The following is a 19,871-nucleotide window of genomic DNA, read 5'->3' as shown; positions in this document are numbered from 1 at the left end:
AGCCAGATCTGAGCTCATCACCCTTTCGCAAGCACCCTGGCTCTCTGCGTTTGTTCCAAGGCCTCAGAGCTTTCCCGTGTTCCTGGCAGCCTCTCGTGCCCTGGTGAGCCAGGGCCACCCACGGCTGTGGCTTCACCCAGGACCCAGGGGAGCCCCCTCTTCTGCCCCAAGGAGCCTCCACAGCGCCCCCTTGTGCAGACTGCCCAGGGGCATCCAGGACCCAACACTCCCCTCCAGGTGAAGCAGACATCCCCTCTAGCCCAGCTTGTTGTCCTCTGGGGAGAGAGGGGAGGACGGAGTTCAGGAGTGGAGGTGGAAGCCTTCAGATGGGGAGGAAAGCTGGAAATAAGCAAATAGTTCTCAGCATCCTCAACTGTAAGATGGGCAAAGGCTGGAACTTACTCGAGGGCTACCACGGGGACAGATAAGGCAGCGAGTGTGTCGCTGGGAAGAAAACAGGGCGCCAAGTTATAGCCCATTCTCCATAATTATAACAATTGTCACTGCTTATAACAAAGGCCGCTGTGGGAACAGTGACAGTAACAATCCGCCCACAGGGTGTGCGGCGGGGCCAGCACTAGACTCACCAGCGGCCAAGCACCACCACCGTCCCAACAGCCGCCCCGCCCCCCTGCGCCCCTCACTGCCTCTTAACCATCGCACGACTTTGCCGAAGATTTCGGGCCTCCCCACCTTTCAGGCGTGTGGGTGGTGACACTGGCCGCGGCCCGTGTGAAAGGCGAAGGGCATCTGGGGGAAGCAGCACGTGGGTGAAGAGTCAGAGTCGGCTCTCCGGGCCCCGGGCTCTCGCCCACCCTCTGCCACTGCACGACTTTGGGCAGCAGCTGCAACACCCAGACTCCTTCCTGCCCTCCAAATACAGGATGAGCGGTGGTGTGAGGATTAAGATTTGGGGCATCGGGTGCTTGGCAGCCCCCCAAAAAAGACAGCCACATCCTAACCCCTGGGACCTGTGAGTGTGACCGCATTTGGAAAGAGTCTTTGCAGAGGGGATTAAGGATCTTGAGTTGAGACCGTCCTGGGTTAGGGTGGGCCCTAAATCCGCTGACGGGTGTCCCTCTCAGAAACAGAAGAGAAGGCCATGTGAAGGCGGGGCAGAGACCAGAGTGATGCGGCCACAAGCCAAGGACACCGGGAGCCACCGAACCTGGAAGAGGTAGTTAGGGTCCTCCCCTAGAGCCCTCTGAGGGAGCATAGCCCACTCCTAGATTTTGGACTTCAGCCCTATCTAGACCTGGGAGAGGACACATCTCTGCTGTCATACCTCCCCCAGTTTTATCCCTGCGTCACAGGAGCCCAGAGTGCCAGGTCCCGCATGTGGCACAGTAAGTGGCAGCTGTTCTTCCCGCCACATGCGTGTGTTGAGCACGTCCCTGGGCCATGCTGTGGCCTGGTGAACATAGCTGGCATGGCCTCAGTACCACTTCATTATTAGGCCTCGCGCTAGGATTACGATACACTGCTCTTACTCATCCGGGGAGCCTTTTTAGTAAACGCCCCCGGGACTGGGTCTGAATCTCAGCAAATCCTCGCTCCAAGGGAGCTAGCAAACCACAGCCTCTCTGCTTCCCTCCCTCCGTCCGGGCGCCTCCTCCAACTCCTTTCTGAGGCCTCTTGGCACATTTCACTGCCCCTCCAACCTCCAACATGGGGACAGTTTTTCGGCTGCCAACACCGGGAACCAGGTGCCTTGTTTGCACAGTTGCGAGTGGGCAGAGGACGGCGCAATGTGGGGCGGGAGCTTCCTTTTCTGTAGCCCTGAGGTCTCACCAGGGGGCGGGTTTTCTCAGCATTTGACCCTGTAGCTCAGGGACATCTTAGGCAGAGCCCCCTCGAGGACGCAGGTAGAAGCAAGGGGCCTGGGAGAAGGGCTGGGGGTGCCCAGATCCCTCCAAAGGTGCCCTGGGGGTTTTATCAGTGTCTCTAGGAAAGCAGCCGAGACCCTCTGATGACCCACCATGACCTGGGTGATGGGGTCTGCTCAGAAGCCCGGGACGTGTCCAGGGTGGCCTGGTGAGGGGTGAGCTGGGGCCCCTCATGTGCACCCCGACACTTGGTGGTAGGATGAGACCGACATCCCCAGCACCTGACTGGCTCATGCTCAGTGCCAGCCGCAGCTCCCGGCAAGGCCTTCCAGGGACACCTTCCTAAGTAATTTCCCCAGAAACCACAAAGGAGGCCTGTGAGTGGTCCCATTTGGAGATGAGTAAACTGAGGCAGATTTTTGTCTGTTTGAGGTTCCTCCTACCCTAGCACCAATGTATCTATAATGCCTAGAATGGTGCTTGGCACACAGTCAGTGCTTAATAGATATTTCCTGAATCAATGATTAGACCCACCTCCACCTCGTATGTCATTCAAAATAAAGACAATGCATATAGGATTCCTTTGCTGACAACAAGTAGCTAGATTTTCTCGTTATGGTGTTCTGGAAAGTTCATTGAAAGTAGAACTTTTCTTGTTTCTCTGGGGCCCCTGATTTTCTGCTATCTCGGGTCTGGAGGACCCCCACAGCCTCCACAGGCTCCAAGCCTGTCCCCTGCATCCTAGTTCCCCACCTGTGTCTCCATGACCTTCCCACCCCTGGCCCCACTCTGAGCCCAAAGTCATAACACACAGGAACCAAGACCCTCCACTGCCGCAGACACTGTTCCTCTGTAAGGACCTGTCCTGATTCCAAAGAGTCCACCGAATTTTTTCTCCTGGAGCAAAATCGAGTCAATCCTTGTGGATCTGCGCCCTGTGCTCACACCGGGGTGAATTCCACAGGGGCCGGCCCCGGGGGAGCCGAGTCCTCCTCGGCGGCCCGCCACCCAAGCCCAGGGTGAGCTAATCTATCCCACATGGAGCCCGGTAGACGCTGACCTTTGCCCGTTAACCCCAAGACCCGGCTGCCCTGCCGGGAGAACTACCGTCTGTCCCCGATAACCTCCTTGACATAATCCAACTGGACTCGCGCAGGCGGCAGAGATGGCCCGATAACGCCGCTGCGTTCTGGGTCAAGTGAGCGGGGCATGGCTGGCGGCCCTTGCTGCTTGTGAGAAACAAAAATGCCCAAGTCACCGTGCCCCTCGGAACAGACGCCGCCGGTTCTGAAACGCCTTCGCTCTGGAAACGTGGGGAGATGACATCGGCCAGGGCGGGGACTAAAGGGACACTCCACCCTGGCACACAGTGGCCGGATCGACCCAAAAAGAAGCTGCTTGCTCAGTTGTGAAAGCTCCTAAGACTTGGTAACTCAGCGGCGGAGAAACAACCATGGTATCGCCTTGTTTTTTTCCCAATGCAAATTGTAAAAATGGAGCCAGGGAACTTAGGGGAGAGTCCCCAGGGCCTAGGGCTACAGGGATCGTCCCCAGGAAGTGGGTGGGCACAGTCCCTGAAGCTCCAAGGCATGAATATGGGCACTGCATCTCAGGGACTTCTGGAACGCACCTGAGACGTGCCCTGTGAGTGTTGACTTTGCTCCTCAGACAGGGAGCAAAACCCTTCCCTGCAGGGCTCCAGAGTCACGCAGGTCTGGGTTCAAATTCCAGCTCCACCACATCCTACCTGCGCAGCCTCGGGCAAGCCACGGGTCCTCTCTTGGCCTCGGTTTTCCCGTCTGTAGGATGCGGGTAAGAAGAAGACTGTGGGGGTGGATATTCCCAGAAGCGCCCGGCATTGTCGTGAACGGGCAGTCACGGCGCAATCGACAGGGCCTCCTGCCCTTGCTGGCGTGGCTCTTGGGCCCCCGGGAATCTCCTGACCACTAGGGCTTGGAGCCCAGCTGGCCCCTGGGGCCTCCGCTCCCTGCAGACGAGTCTCACTTTCCCATGTGCTGCAAGGACAGAATTTCCACTTCCGGCTGCCCTCAACTGCCCCGACCCGGGCCCCAGTTTGCTCACCTGTAAAGACAGGTCACCTGATATCCACCTGCAAAATGGGCACCACGTGGGCTCTCGTTCATAGCAGCTGTGGGGAGTGAACGAGCTCGTGCCAAAGAGCAGGGGGTGCGGCCCTGGCAGCTGCACCTGGAGCCCGGGCGTCGTTGCCGCTCAGAGCCTGGACTCCCTCTATGGGAGCATGGGCTTCGCGCCCCTTGGCTTTACAGGAGTGTTGCAAGAACAATATTTGTGGAGGGGCTGGCACCCCTCGAGGGGTCTTGCTGCTGCTGCTGCTATTCATTATGTCATTATCCTGGCTAATGGGGGTCACCTCCTTGCGGCAGGTAGAGGTCATCTCTGGGGCAGCTGGGGGAGGTCTGGCCCCTGGGTGCCCCCGCCCCTCCACCCCCCTCTTAGGAGATAAAGCCCAACGAAGACCATCTGGGGGGACGTGTCAGTTTGCAGCCCCCATGAGTACAGAGGTGTCAACGGCTACGGCCAGAGGCCAGCCGCCCACGCTGCTGATAACAGGGACCTGGCGGCAGAGCTCACCGGAGGAGTGTCCCTGCGTGGGAGCCGTAGGAGGCCCCGGGGCCCCTGACCCCGTCTGCCCTAGCTGACCGGCGACATCTCATAGAGCGAGCCAGGGAGACACTGGGTTCCCTTGGTGACTTGGCACATTACAAATTGCCCGATAACCCCACCTTTCCTCCGTCTAGACTTTAGCTCTGGGAATTCCACCTGTCTTTTAGGATCAGCTGAATCTGTGACCCAGGAACCCTACGTCTGAGCGATTTCTTCTCGGGAAATCACTGGCCAGTGAGCAAGGTCGTGTGTCTGAGGTTGCCCGTCTCAGCACTGCCCACGGTGCAGAAAGTCGTCCGGACACAGCAGACGTCTTACAGTGATGATGATGATGATCCTGCCCGTGGCCTCACTGGGAGCTCAATCTGCCAGCAGCGGATTAGCTTAAAAACAAAATGTGTAACTCATCCAAGTTCACAGGAGAATTGGAAACTGTAGACAAAGAAAAATTTGAATCCCGTCATCTCACACCACGGATGGGCACCATGCGTCACCGTTTTGGACACAGTCCCGTCAGGTCCACGAGCCCGAGGTGACCGGGCGCCTACAGGACGAGAGCGAGGCCGGGCGGAGGGCGGCCACAGCTGGTGTGACTGACGGACCTGCCCCCACTCCGCAGGCTGCGCAGGCACCAGGCCAGATAAGCACCTCGCCCCGCAGGCCATTTTTCCTCTGCTATCTCTCGCTGAGGCGATGCTAACGCACTGTCAGCCCTCGGGGTGATGGATGGTCTCGGGGGTCGGCCCCCCTGCCCGCACCAACGCTCGGAGGGGCTCCCCAGCGCCCGCCTGCAGATCTTCCAGAAGAGTTCCCTTCCGGGAAAAAAGTGAGCACCCCAAATTTCCTTTCTGCGGCTTCACACGCTTGCACACACGTCTGTGCCTGGGCACACGCGTGAGCATGCACGCGGTGCATCGCGGCCTCAAGCCACCAACTTGTAAAGCTCACAGCTCAGCGAGCGCAGCTCCCCGGAACCCGCCCAATCACACGGCCAGACATTTAGCTTATGTCTGAAACTTTGCAAGTCTTTTGGGGGGTCACCCTCAGGTTCCAAAGCAGCCGAGACACCAACAGAGCTTTCTGGATGAGCAGATGACCACCAGCTCCTGAGAAAGGCCTGCCCAGCCCATCTTGGGCCGGTTCAAGCACCACATGAGTCAGACCTCACTGTTATCTGGGAAAAGCTGACCAACGGTTTCTCTCCCCCGAAATCCTCCCAGCCCATCGGAAACAGTGCGGCAACCGCACAGCCACAGGCCAGACGCTCCGCTTTCAAGCCATAAACTTCCCGCGAAGCAAAGTAGAACACGCTTCGAGGGCTCGAGTTATGAAACAAACGCGGACGCGTCACACGGCCCAGCCAGACAAACAGCAGCTCCCTGATCCCGGCCTCCGGAGATGCCCATTTGTCCTGATCGCGCCTTGGACACATGAATGCCTGTCTCAAACCCCACCCTTCACCCCCGGCCGTCTCCGGGGAATGACAAACACCGGATAGGGCCGATGGGCCCTGCAGTCCGGATGCCCACCGTCTAGGGCTGTTTGTGTTTGAGCCCGTCCTGGAAGAAAAATGTGAGAACGCCTTTTCAGAACATGGTGGCCAGGCCAGGTCGGTCCGGTGCCAGGGGCCCGACACAATCGGAAAGGAGGGGAACACCCAGTGGAAGGACGGGGTGGGGCCCGGCCGCCGAGGGAGCCCGGACGGGTCAAGTTGGGCCCTTCCCTGCGCTCCCCATCCGGATGCCGCAGAAAAGCACCTGAGTTCTTCTTCCCCCAACCTGGGACCCACTGTGGCCTCCTCCTGGGCCCACTAAGTCGTGTGGGCCAAATCCAGGCTCGCGCTGGCCGTAAAAATGCCAAGTTTGGGGCAGTGCACGTTCCAGGTGGACACACGGGAGTTTCTCGTGAGAGCTGTTGTCAAAGCCCTTTCTGGAGGCAGATCGTTATTTTACTGCAGCTCAAATGCTGTTGTTCATTCAAGGCGAGTTCTTCCAAAAGAGATGCATGCTCTCCGAGCCCTGCAGCCACGCCAGCCACGCAGACAATGCTCCTTCCAGAAGATACCAACCTCTTAGCGACAAGGAGCCATGCAACCTGCAGCTTCCCACGCAGCGACTGGAGCCTCAGACTCCCAGGCAGAGCTGTCGTGACCAGCTCACTTCAAAACGGAAGCCAAAGTTCTTGAGATACCAACCAGGAGAAGACAGCAGCCCACCAATCGATGTTTACTGAAAAGCCCGCCTTGTGCAGAGCGCTGCTGGGTGAAACTCGTCGATCCCCGAGGCACTCAGCAAAGAGCTGGCTGTCTTTGTGAAGCGGGAACGCCTGTTTTGGATTTTCGGGGGACAGGCTTTCGGGAGGTCCTCAGATCTTGTTTCTAGTAAAGTTCAGCCTTTTTATTAGCTGCGTGACTGCTGGAAAGTGACTCTGCCCTTCTCTGCAGAGAGGAGGTAACGGTAGCTCCCGCCCTCAAGGTGCGGCTGTGGGAATCGAATGCAGCGTGCCCACAAGACTCCACGGCCGTGCTCGGGGCCTCACACGCCCGCATTAGGAAGCGCGTGGGTTGAGCCCCCAATGAACAGAAGTCCGTTTCCCTGCTTGCAGAAGCCCAGGCTCCCCTCCACGACGTCCACGGGGGCCCATGCTCCCCGCATCTTGCTGTCCCTCTGCCCCGGGAGGTCATCCCAGTCTGCGAGGCCCAGAGCAGCTCATCCACCCTTGGCACACCCCCGGGGTGGGACAAGCGATGCTGGGCAGAGACATGTGGCCACACCAGCTGCAGGGGAGGCTGGAAAATGGAGTCTTTATTTTGGGCAGTCATTGCCCTTGTTTAAAATTAGGGGAATTATTACACAGAGGAAGGGAAAGTGACAGGCAGGCCCAGACACATTCTTGTGAGGTACATATTGCTATGCCCATTTTACGGATGGCAACACTGAGGCTCAGAAAGGTGGAGGAAGTTGCTCCAAAGCACACAGCTTCTTAAACCCCCAGCCTCTCCCACGGGGATACACAACGGCCAGAGGGGCTGGTGTTTTCTCTACGCCCACGCGTGGAATTGCACAGAAGAAGTGGCGTGGTCACTGGGAGGCAGGTGGGTGGGCAGCAAGCGTGGTGAGCCCGGCCCCATCTGTCATCAGGGCCTCCCAGGGAAGGGAGAGCTCAGGAATGCGGCTGCTCCGAGGCGGGAGGGGGCCAAGGAGGCCCTTTTCCACATCAGTCATTTTTTTCCACGTCTCAAGGGATTAAGATAGCAGGCAGGGCGTCTCTCCAAGGGGCTGCGGCGGCCCCTTGGCCTGGCGGACGGGCTGGTGAGCTCCCCTTCCCCGGCTCCCTGCTGGGAAGTACCCCAGGGTCAAAGGCACACGGGGGCTGCAGTTCCCTGGGCCACGCTCCACACCAGAGGGGCCTGGAAGGCAGCAAATGAGGCTGGCGAAGGGGTCAGGGCAGGGGGTGCACGGCGGGGCAGACTCTGCTCTGGCTCTCGGCCCCAGTGAGCGGGCACTGGCTGGCACTGGCCATGCGTCCCACCCAGCACGGTGCTGGGCACTTCCTCCCCAGTAGCCCAAAAGGTGGGTACTGTCACTATTCCCAATAAGGAAATTAAGGCACAGTGATTCTGGTGGCCCCGGAGGCACTGTGAGCCCAGGTTGTTGGGCAGCATCGCCCCAGCCTGGTCCCACATACAGTGACTATCTTCTCAGTCTAGGTAAAGTCCAATGTCGACGCAGTGGCGACCACCTCCCAGTACCTGCTTCCCCCAAGCGTCTCCTGTGTAGGAATTCTAGAGACACCGCAGACAGCTCTGGGAGTCCGAGAGATTGGATTCGAACAGAGTATGTCTGCCCCGGGGGCGTCGAGCTCACACTGCCCGTCCCAGCAGTTGGCGTTGCCGTCCTTCTTTGTACTACTTTTGACTTTTTCTTTACGTTTGAAATTAGCTTATAGCTTTTAGAAATTAAATGCAAGATAAAAAGAGATGGATGAAAAGAGTCTTCAAATAGATGGTAGCCACCTGAAAAAGAAACCACCGACGGCCACCAGCAGTCTTGTGTACCTGTCAATTGCATAACCACGTAAGCGTATCGCCAACAAAAAAGAACACAATGACATTTTTTTAAGATCGCTTAAATTTTAAACCATGGTTCTCGCCCTCAGAGAAGCTGGTCTGGGTGCAAAACCCCAAACGGAGGGAGCCACGTGCGTGACGCTGAGACTCGCCCTGGAGTCACGACCCACGCAGGCCATACACAGGCCGGGGTTCTGAATCCATTATCTCCTCAAAACAAACGGAGCAGGAGCCTCATTTCGCTCCACGCTCAGGGAAGCCACGAGTTCAAGTCCTGCTGCTGGGCAGTGGCTGAGCTGGGACCACACGCACAAGGTGCCAGCTCCAGAGCCCCCAGAGGGCACGGTGGCTTGTGCCCAAAGCAGACCCTGAGACGAGCATTTGAGGACAAGTAGTTTATTTGGGAGGTGACGGAGCAGGGCCTGCCCAGGACGAGCACAGCTCGGGCCCCCCTGGGGCACTCTGGGAGTCGGTGGGGGACTCGCCCCCAAGGGGTCCACACAAGGGGTATGGGAGCCGGGTATCGACCCAGCTCCCGTCTGTCATGGATCCTGGGCTGCCCTGTGGGTGGTCAGAGATTCTCAGGCAGAGATTCCCAGGCACGTGGGGGCAGGAGGCGTCTGAGCGGAGGGACGGCAGCAGAGCTGCCGGGGCACACGTGTCTGCACAGAAAATCTGCACTGGCTGGTCCGTGTGGACGGGCTACATTTCATTTCCCTTCCTTTCTCTCACCTACACTTACATTAATTTTAAGGAATGGCCTTTATAACAAGAAAAGGCCAACAAAAATAATTGTGAATTTTAGAAAAGACACGAGAACCATTTCCCCAAAACGTCTCCCCGGAATTGTCAGCTCCGGGTGGAGCAGGCAGCAGGGGGCACCTGTATGGCCCCTCAGCATCTGGACAGGGCTGCCTTCCCACGGACACCTGTGGTCTGTCAGGGGCCAGGTCGCTGGTGTCCATCCGCAGCCCGAGGCCAGCTGTGGTAACCTGGTCCTGGAAAGGCCGCTCTGGAGAGAAATCCCACGTCTCGGCGGGCAGGGGTGGACTGACCCCCACGTGGGAACTTGCCTTTTTAACTCTGGCACATTCGAATTAACATTAATACGCTGCCCACAGCGAGGAAGCACCCAGGACGCAGCAAGCACCTGTGCGTCACTCGGCTGGGTGGACTCGGGCCTCCACGGAGACACCTGCTCCCGCCTCCTCCCACCCTCGGCCCACCTGGGATGTGCAGGGGCAGAGCCCCCGACCCCAGCCGACGCCCAACCATTGGCACATCTCCTGTGCTCCGCACTTCCTGTCTCGGATCGCGGCCCGCGCTCACGGGCAGGGGCAGAGTGGCAGGAAGGAGCTCGTGTCCCCGCCTCTCCTTGACATTGTTTTTCCTGCTGCCCTTCCCACTGTTTATGCCTTCATCCCACCAAAACCTGCCCCCGAAAAAGAATGTGTCGCTGGTCACCCACACCTCGCGTGAATCAGTGGGTCACTGGGTGACTGTCTGGGAGCCAAGTGGTCTTTACCAACAGCTGGAGATGCGCGGCCATCTCTGCTAACACCGAGCGGCCGCCTGCCCTGGTCCCGGCAACTGCACCCTGGCTACCCCCCTGCGAAAACGCACGCGCACGTCCACAAAGACCCACGTACAAGAATGCTCATCCCGGCGCCGTCTGTAATCATGAAGACCTGGAAACCACCAAACGGCGTCACTGGGATTGTAGATGGATGACGACAGGGCCGGTGTTCCCAACACGGACGCTCTAGAGCCGGTCTGGCTCCACACGTGGTCCTGGCCGCCATCGGTGCACCTGCCTCCCCCAAGGGCCGGGGTCACTCACTCCCTGAGCAGAGTCCGTTGAGAGCCACTTCTCGGAATTCCGTGTCTCAGAGGACCGAGGTTTGGCCCGAAACCCTGCAGGGACCAGCCGTTGCTGTGCGACGTTGGGAAAGCGACTTAAACCCTCGGTGTCTCGTGTCCTCCTCTGAAAAATGCTCCCAGGGAACCCAGACTCAGCCCTGAGATCACGCGAGTGGACGCCGGGTCCGCACGGTCACTCTTCCGTGTTCTCGGGAGCCCACGGGAGCCTTCCGCGCCTGACCCCGCGCCGGCGCGACTCCCAGCAGGATCCCAAAGCGTCCCCATCTGCCAGGGTTCCCCGCGCCTGTGTCCCAGCCGCTGCTGGAGTACCGAGTTTTGTCTCAAAGTAAACCCTGCTCACCTAAAACGAAGACCCCAAATGAGACATCGGCTGCTGTTCCCTAAACTGCTTAGAGCCCCTCCGTGTCCAGAAGCTGGGGTCCCACAGACGATCCAACACAGATGAGGACAGAACACACGCCGTGCTCAGCGGAGGTGCTGAGGACACAGGAACGGGGTCACTGTTGCAAGAGGAGAGATTGTGCCCTAAGCTCAGGGACTTGAGCTGGGGTCTGGCCGCCCCCAGGGTCGAATCCCGGCTCTTCTATTTCCTAGCTGGGTGAGACGCGCAACTCCTCTAATTTCTCTAAGCCTCCATGTCCCCACCTGTGAAATAGGCTGGTGATATTCACCCACCTCCAAGGGTGAGAGCCAAAATATCTAACAACCCACACAGAGCAAGCGTCCACCGGTCCCAGCAGGGGCCAGGCGTAAACAGCCGATGACGTGGGAGGCCCAGCTCTGGAGAGCGGCCAGCCAGCCCCCACCCCACCCCGAGGGGTCACGAGGCTCTGCCCAGAGAATGCAGTGAACCACCAAAACACAGCACAGCCTTCGATCAACGGTCATTATTCCACCAGACGCCATCAGGTGACCTCACGGTGCAGAGAAAAAGTCCCTCAGCTGGACTCCAACTGGGCCTTTTGAAAAGCAAGTTCAAATAACTGCACGAAAGCCAGCATGGCTGATGAAATGCCAGGCCGCCGCAGCAGAAGCCCAGGCCACGCTTGAGGCAAGGACAGAGCTGGGCTTTGCCATGGGTTGACCAAGCCTGGACCTTATCTTGGAAATCAGAACGCGCTTCCTCCAGGCCTGCACCGTGTCGCTCAGCTAGAGTGTCAGGCCCTGGCCTCTGCCCGTCTGGACAGGGGCCACGTGGATGTGAGTCTCCCAGGCCAGGGCCCCGAGGGGGCAGGAGGCCACTGGCACCCAAGCAACTGTTGCTGTGCTCTGTGAGGGGAGGGGGGAGGGCCGGGGCCAGAGGACGGGCAGCTGCTTCAGAACCTCAGGAAGAGACAGGGACAGAGTGACCTGGAGCCCACAGGGGCAGGCGTCCGCAGCATCTGGCCGAGCCGAGGCCGGAGTCCAGCTGTCCTGTTACCTATTAGGGGATGTGAACTCTGCAAAGGCCCGGCCTGGCTTTGAAGACCAAATGTGGGTGATTCCTGCGCTCTGAGTCACTCCTGGGAAAGAGCATCATGGTCCTCGTGCCATATGGCCACTTCTCATTTCCCGTTTTCTTCCCCCAGGTTCGCATCCTGTCCTGGGTCTCCGAGAACTCGGGGTGGGGGTGGAAGAGGACATTCCCCCAGCCTCGGGGATCCTGGCGTAGAGACAGAAGAAATGGTGGTAAGGGACGGGGACGGCGCTGCCCCCGGCTGGCATCTCAGAGCCCACCTTCCAGAGAGGACCTTCCTCCCGCAGCCCCAGAAGACGGGTGGAAGCACAGAGCTGATCCCATAGCCTCCGTCTACAAAGAATTCAACCGCTGCGTCCACACGTTGTAGCACGGCAAGAACTACGGAGCCCTTGGGCCCAGACCCCTCACATACATTCTCTCACTCCATCCTCACAGTGACCCACAAAGTAGGTCCTACGCATCTTTCCCACTTTACAGATGAGGAAGCCGAGGCCCAGAGAGGCTAAGTAACTTGCCCAGGGGCACACAGCCAGTGAGTGGCAGATCCTGGAATCACCCTCTGGTCTGTGAGACGTGATAACATGGATAGACCTCCATGCGCAGTGTCTTCCCAGTGGCATCAGCCCAAGGGAACAAAGAACACAGCCATCCAAAGGAAAAGTCATCTGCTCAAAAGCAGAATGGCGCCGGTCGCCGTGGCTCACGCCTGTAATTCTAGCGGTCTGGGAGGCCGAGGCGGGAGGATTGCTTGAGCTCAGGAGCTCCAGACCAGCCTGAGCAAGAGCAAGACCCCATCTCTACCAAAAACAGAAAAAATTACCCAGGTGTTGTGGCTCGCGCCTGTAGTCCCAGCTACTCGGGAGGCTGAGGCAGGAGGATTGCTTGAGCCCAGGCACTGGAGGCTGCAGTGAGCTACGGCGACTCCACTGCACTCTAGCTGGGGCCACAGAGTGAGACTGTTCCTCAAAAAGAAAAGAAAAAGCAAAATGGGAGGATTTTTCTGGAAGGAGAGTCTGAAACCAGGGCCATGCCCTCTGACCCCTGCTGCTTAGGGGCAGGATGGATTTAACCTGGAACAAAATAACACCCCCCAGACACATGTGTCCCTGCGGAGCCTCACAATGAGGCTAAGCAGAGCCTGAAGATAAAACCCTGTGGTTTCACTCCAGGCCTGAGCAGATGCTGGCAGGGCCCGCCCACTGGGACCATCCCAGCACTCGGACATATCAGTGCCAGACAACTTCCAACTGCTAGAGCTGGCATCTCTATGCCTGAGAGCTTCATAGTATACTTGGTTGAATAGTGTCCCCTCGAAATCCATGCCCACCTGGAACCTCAGAATGTAACCTTATTTAGAAATAGGTATTTGCAGCTATAAATGCTAAGATCATATAATTCTAATTCCTGAATGGACCAACTCAATGCATAGAGACATAATAACTCAACTCACAAGAGACTGATGTACATACCAGGGTATGTGTAGTAGAGACTCCGCCTTTCCGAAAACCGGAGTTGTCCCTGCTCCTGGGCACCTCATTTCTAGCTGGCTGACGCAGATATCAGAAGGCAGCTGGGTCACAATGTCTTGATGATCCTACAGACTAATCCTGAATGTGTCCCCTTCTGCCATTCCCAACAAGGGCAGGGACTGTCTCAGTGTTGTACACAGCTGTATTTCCAGGGCGGCACGAAGTAGCTACATTGTGCATTAGGGGAATGCCATACGCTGTGCCGAACACACTCCCAAATCTCAACGCCTCGGCATAAGACAAGTTTACATCTCACACACACAACCTTCGAATGTGGACGTCCCTGGTCAGCGGTCAGTCTTGCGACGTGGTGATTCAGGAGCTGGGCTCCTTTCTGTCGTGGCCCTGCTGTCTCTGAAGTACCAGAGTCTTCAGCGCCCAGCCAGGAGATGGGGAAAGACGGGAGCGTGGCAGACAGAACCCACTTCCTAAACACCTTGGCGAGAGTTGGCAAGAACTAGTCGCATGTCCCCACCTGTATGCAAAGAAGTCTAGGGCACGTAGCCCCTGGCCAGACAGCCACCCCCTAAAGACAGTCCTACATATGCAAAGGGACATGTGAGGGCAGCTAGCCATAGGTGCCTAATAAATGCTTGATTCATTGATCAGTGTACTCACTGGTGAACGAACAAACCAGCTACTTGGAAAAGAGAGTCCACAGCGGTGTTGAAATGCTGAGCCGAATCAGGAACGCCTGTGGGCAAACAGTCGGGGTGCAGATCTGGGAGGGTCCCTGCTGACATCTCCCCCGCACGTGTCTGCCCTCCCCCCTGCATGTCACCACTTGAGGGGTCACCCAGTTGTGGGGCCTCAGAGGCGTCTGGGAGGCCAGCGCCCCCACCCTCTGCCTTTCTCAGATGGCGAGGGGACATGCCCAAGGTCACAAGGCAACTTGTAGGGAGGGGCTGGCCCAGCGGCCTGACCCCAGGCCATCGCCTGGGCCACGCAGCAGGCTGGGCCCTCACCGCTCGGCTAATTACTGCAATCCCAGGCCTGCGAGTGTCTCTGGGGCCCCGTGTAAACATTTCCTCTCTGGCAGAGCAGGAAACGGAGGGCTAGGAGGTCGAGTGACTTCACGGGGCTCCTGCTGCCCTGCCCATCACCCCGGCCCTCCCGAGCCTCCTGAGTTGGTCAGAGCGGTGGCCACGTAGCCACGTGGCCCCTGCCGCCTCCTGTGCCCTGGGGTTGGATCTTCCTCTGCCACTTCCTGGCTGGGTGTTCTTGGGAAGGCCACTTAGCCTCTCCGAGCTGCCATCTCCTCCTCTGCGAGGCCCTTCCTGCGGGAGAGGGGTCTTGAGGACCAAGTGACAGTGCGTGGCAAAGCAGCTGCCACAGATGCGGCAGACACCAGGGCTGTCCTGCTGTTTCTGAAGCTGTTTTAAAAAGATGATTCACTGGGTCGCACACTTCAAAGTGGTTAATGGTATGGTATGTGGATTTCACCCCGGTAAAAAAAACTTATGTATGGCTTTCCCTCTGCCGCCTGCCCATCATCACTCACGCACACGCACGCACACTCGCTCGCACTCACGCAGGCACGAGAACCCCCTCCAGCTTGAGGACAGGTGTCAGGACAGCACTGAGATGAGTGAGGGAGAGGAGAAACGCCGACCCCAGGACAAGCCCCGACCTGGGGTGCCACACGGCGGGGAGCCCTACACCGTCTGGAGCAGGAGTGGCCAGGGTGGGCCGGGGGAGGTCATGAGGGAGGGAGGGAGCCCACCTTCACGTTTGCGATCACGGCGAAAACTCGTAACAACCCTGCAAAGGCAGACTATGTGCCCAGCCTGCAGATGGGTAAACTGAGGCTCAGATAAGAAAAAAACCAGCCCAAGGTCACAGAGCCAAAAGTCAGCCTTAGTTCTACTCCACAGCCAGAGATAAATACAAACTGCAGGTCTGGCTAGGTCCCCCCCGTACGGGACACAATTTGTTAGCATTTATTAAATATCTTTTGAAGACCTGCTCTGCCCTAGGCATGGGGCTAGGAGCCTCCCCTACCCACCTCCGCACTTAGACTTTGGACTTTTGTGCTGAAAGGAACTCCAAGATGAGTTAATCCAGCACCCCATTTAACAGGAGAGTAAACAGACCAGAGAGGTTAAGTGACTTGCCCGAGGTCACACAGCTAATTAGGACCAGACCAGACCCACAGCCAGGCTTCCTGCCTCCCCACCTCCCCAGGGCAGGGGGTTCTGGATTTGCCAAGTCCTGCGCCAGGACACCTGCAGGCAGGGTGGGTGGTGACGGGCTGTAGCAGATCTGTTAGACTTTCACACAGTTTAGATCTCAAGGTGCATTCCTGAGCATCTGAGATCCACGCCACGAGTCTCTCAACGTTTTGAAAAGAGACACGTTGCTTTGAAACACAGGAACCACTGTCCGATTGCCTATGCATCGAGTCAGGCGCTCTTTCCCCCATGTGCACTGTGGGATTTTGGAAAAAATCTCCCATCAAACTTCGAACTTCGGTTCAAAGAGGAAAAAAGGAAGGAGCCCTCCAGGCGCAGTAGGAGCCCCGCGCTGTTGGAGTCGGCCGCCCTCTGCTGGACGGAGGGGCCCGGCCAGCTGCACGGGGCTCTATCCATAGAGGACACAGAGACAGCAGAGCCCCTTGTCAGTCCCCAAGTCATCATGGAGCCAACGGGATAGTCCTCGTGCTGGTCATAGCAGTCGCGCCTGCAGTTTTTCAATAACTGATTGCTACTCAGAACTCAGAAACGGTTTTAGCGTGCGATGTGGCTTGCTCATTCACGCGCCCGCACCACCTCTCTCCTGGGCTCCCGCTACCTGCCGCGCCCTGTTCTGGGCACCGGCGGTGCAGCCGTGGCCGGGACGGAGCCAGCCCTGCCCTATGGAGGGAGCCCGGTCTAGGTGGGGCCACAGACAACAAGCGAATTCACCATTTAACAAACAGCAAATTAATGAAAAGCCAAGTGGTTGCAAATGCCATTGAAGAGCAGCAGGGGTGACAGCCGTGCGGTGCGAGAGGGCGGCCAGGGCAGGCCCCTCCGAGCGAGGCCAGAGTGGGGCGAGGCCGTGCGAGGGAAAAGTGCTCCTGGCAGAGGGAATGGCCAGTGCAAAGGCTCAGAGGAGGGGGTGCTTGGTCCATTGGAGGGAGAGGGAAGTTCGGGGTGTCTGGAACACAGGGACAGAGGAGGGGCAGGAGAGACACAGCAGGATGGCCGTCCCAGCAGCTCCTGGGGACAACTGACTCGCAGTTGTGTCCAGGTAAACCTTCCGGACCACACGCTGTGTCCAGGCGCTGCCCAGGCTGCTGTGAATGGACCGACTCCTGGAGGATTGGACCCTGGGGTGCGGGGGATGGGCTACGAATGTCATGGGTGCCCTGGGGGACCTACAAGGCCCCCCTGCAGTAGGTGCCATGCGTCACATGGCTTGGTGCTTTTGACAAACAAGAGCCAACCTTGGTGGGGCGTGTGCTTGGACCAGGTGCTAATGTGCTCAGCACTCTCTGCACTTCCTCCCACGGAATCGGAATCCTGTGCAGTCTGCGTACTTCATGGATGAGAAGCTGAGAATCAGAGAGGTTCAGCAACTTGCCAGCGATCACACAGCTCCCTCCCCTTGAACCTGGGCTGACTATGAACTGTTAACCGGTGGAATGTGCTAGAAGTGCATTGTCTGCCAGTCCCTGAGGCCCCCATGCTTTGAGGAAACCCAGCCTGGCCATGTGCGGGGGGCCACACGCAAAACAACCGAGCCCCACCCCTGTCCGAGCCAGCGGCCTCTGGGGAACCCCCAGGCCCCAGCCCCCAGCCGCACACCAGAAGTGGATTCTCCAGCCGCAGCTGAGGCCACATGGAGCACAGACCCCACCATCCCCTAAAATCAATTAAGTCGTAGCTATTTGAAGCCACTAAGCATCGGGGTGGGGGGGGTGTCACACAGACTCTGGTGTCACCCACAACCGGCCCCGAGCCACCAACCACGGTCCTGGACACGGCCTCTGCCCGGCTCTCAGGCCAGCCCCGCTTGCTGGCATTCCTGTCCCTGACTCCCACCTGGTCGCTGTGTGGAGGTGGCCCCTGTGGAAAGCTACCACGGGAGCAAACAGCCTTCTGGACGTTTCCAAGCACTTGGGCAGAGGTGAGCTTCCTCAGCATCTGGTGCTCTCAAGAGGCCTCTTCTGAGTCAGCTCTGCCCAGTCCCCGCTGTCGTGCCGGGCAGAGGCCCCAGGGTCCAAGGCCACCCGCTGCCCTTCACGCGGTTTCCTCTCAGGAAGGGGCCCTGCCTCCCTCTGGCTTAGGCTGTGAAGACAAATGCAGAACGGCTGACCTCTGGCCCCGGGGTCAGAGGCCACCAGTTTGCAGTTAGGGCCAGGCATTGTCCGTGAGACTCGGGCCAGGAGGCAGGAGCTGGTGGCTGCCCAGCACGCAGGCCCTCTGAGGACAAGGACAAGGCCTTTCCCCTAAGACAGAGGGAGTGCGGCCTCGGCCGGCTGCACGGGCATCGCTGGGAACCTCGCGGAAACTCAGAGTCTCGGGCCACCAGACCCACAGGGTCCTGCTGGGTGTTTCGAGGCACCACCTCTCAGGGCTCCCGTGCGCGGGCAGTGCGACACCAGCCCTGGAGCCGGATCCCACAGCCCTTGCCCTCGCCGAGCCGCGTCCACCTCTCCTCACGCAGGGCCAGCAGGTGTGTCCCAGAGAACCGCTAGGAAGGAGGCTGCCTGGGAAACACCAGCGACCGCCCCACAGGGAGGGCCCCAGAGTGACAGCTTTAACCAACGACCGCGTTTGCCAGCAAAGAAGGAGAGTGCGTGAGGCTGAGCCGCGTACGATTGCTAATGTTTGTCCATTTAGCACGCAGAGATGGCAATTTCCAATCCTTTACACCAATATTTATAAAACTAAACAGATTCTTGATTTCACGTATATTGTGTAGTATCTATTACATTTTATACTGTTATTTTAGCACCATATGACATTAATTACATAACTATATATTGTTGGTTATAACCGATGTATGTTAATAACTACTGCGTAATGTGCTGACAAACACAGTAACAGCGTCTCTAACACCCTCTTCGTAACAGCCTCACTGAGTCGCGAATCCACGCGTCCTGAGCTTCACTGGTTTAAAGTGCGACTCGACGGCTTCAGAACGTTGGCGGCGCTGTGCCGCCATCAGCACTGCCCGATCTTAGAGCATTTCTCACCCCAAACAGCAACCGGGCCCCATTCGCTGTCGCTGCCATCCCCGCAGTCCCCAGACCTGGTGACTCTCTCCGTGGACCTGCCTGCGCTGGACGTCGCGTATAAACGGAATCACACGTGGTGCAGCCTCTCAAAACTGGCTCCTCCCCCCGAACATCCCCTTTCGAGTTCCGTGTGTGCAGCGGGTGTGTCCGTGCGCCAGTCCTTTTATCTGCCACGTTGTGTCACCGTCCACCTGCTGCCAGCCATGGGGTAGCTCCCACCGTGGCTGCGGTGAGGGGACATTCCTGCACAGGTCTCTGAGTGGGGGGACGTGTTCAATCTCGTGTCTCCACCACTCCCGGGTGCCCAGCGTGGAGCTGCAGGCTCTGAGTGTGTCTCTGCAGTCAGCGTCTTGAGGAGCTGATGGGCCGTTCTCCAAAGTGGCCACAGAGTGACCACGCACTCAGTGGGCTCCCGTTTCGCCACCCCAGCTGCGTTAACCATTCCACAATAACTCTAGGAGATAGTGTGATATTGTTAACCATGGCCCATGCCGCAAAAGGGAAACTGAGGCACAAAGAGGCTGAGTAGCTCACCCAGCTAGGTAAGCAACAGAGTAGCTCTGCCCAGGCTGCCACATTCCGAGTCCACTCCCAAAGCCCTGCCCTGTCTGGCCGCAAGTCGCCTCTGAGTACTGACCGCAGGCCGGCACTGGGCTGGCGCTGGGTGCCCCTACCCTGCAAAGGCCATGCACCTCAAGTGCCGAGTGTCCTCCTCCGGCCCTCCCGTCCCGACCCCTGCCCCCGCCTGGGAGCAGTGGCCAGAATTAGTTCACCCCCATCAGCACTTTCCAGCAGCTTCCCTCCTCCACGGGGAGGAAAGTGCTTCTCAAACGCTGACATCTGAATGTGCCCGGAGGAAGGGTGCAGCCTCGCTCGGACACCCTGGCTCCACTGCCCCGGGGGTCGAGGGCAGCCTCGGGCACAGCTGGAGATGCAGGGACCCTGGGGGCAGGCGGCGGGACAGTGGGACGAGGTGGAGGAAGAGCCCTGGTCAGCCCACGGCTCACACCGGAGACAGCACCACGGGGCCAGCAATTAGCATGTGCCAGACACTTGCGTGGGGCTTATCCACCCTCACTCAATGTTTTAAATTTTATCATGAAATTGTTGAAACATAGAAAAGATTAGGGAAAACAGCAAATGAAGCCCATGTAGCCACTACTTAGACTCAACAACTGTTAGTTTTTTATCAAATTTCCTGCTGAGCAGATAGACAGTTAAATGAATATTATGGAAC

The sequence above is a fragment of the Propithecus coquereli genome, unplaced genomic scaffold (genome assembly GCF_000956105.1).
Source record: "Propithecus coquereli isolate 6110/MARCELLA unplaced genomic scaffold, Pcoq_1.0 Scaffold701, whole genome shotgun sequence".
In the NCBI taxonomy this organism is placed as follows: Eukaryota; Metazoa; Chordata; class Mammalia; order Primates; family Indriidae; genus Propithecus; species Propithecus coquereli.
This window is presented reverse-complemented; position numbering follows the sequence as displayed.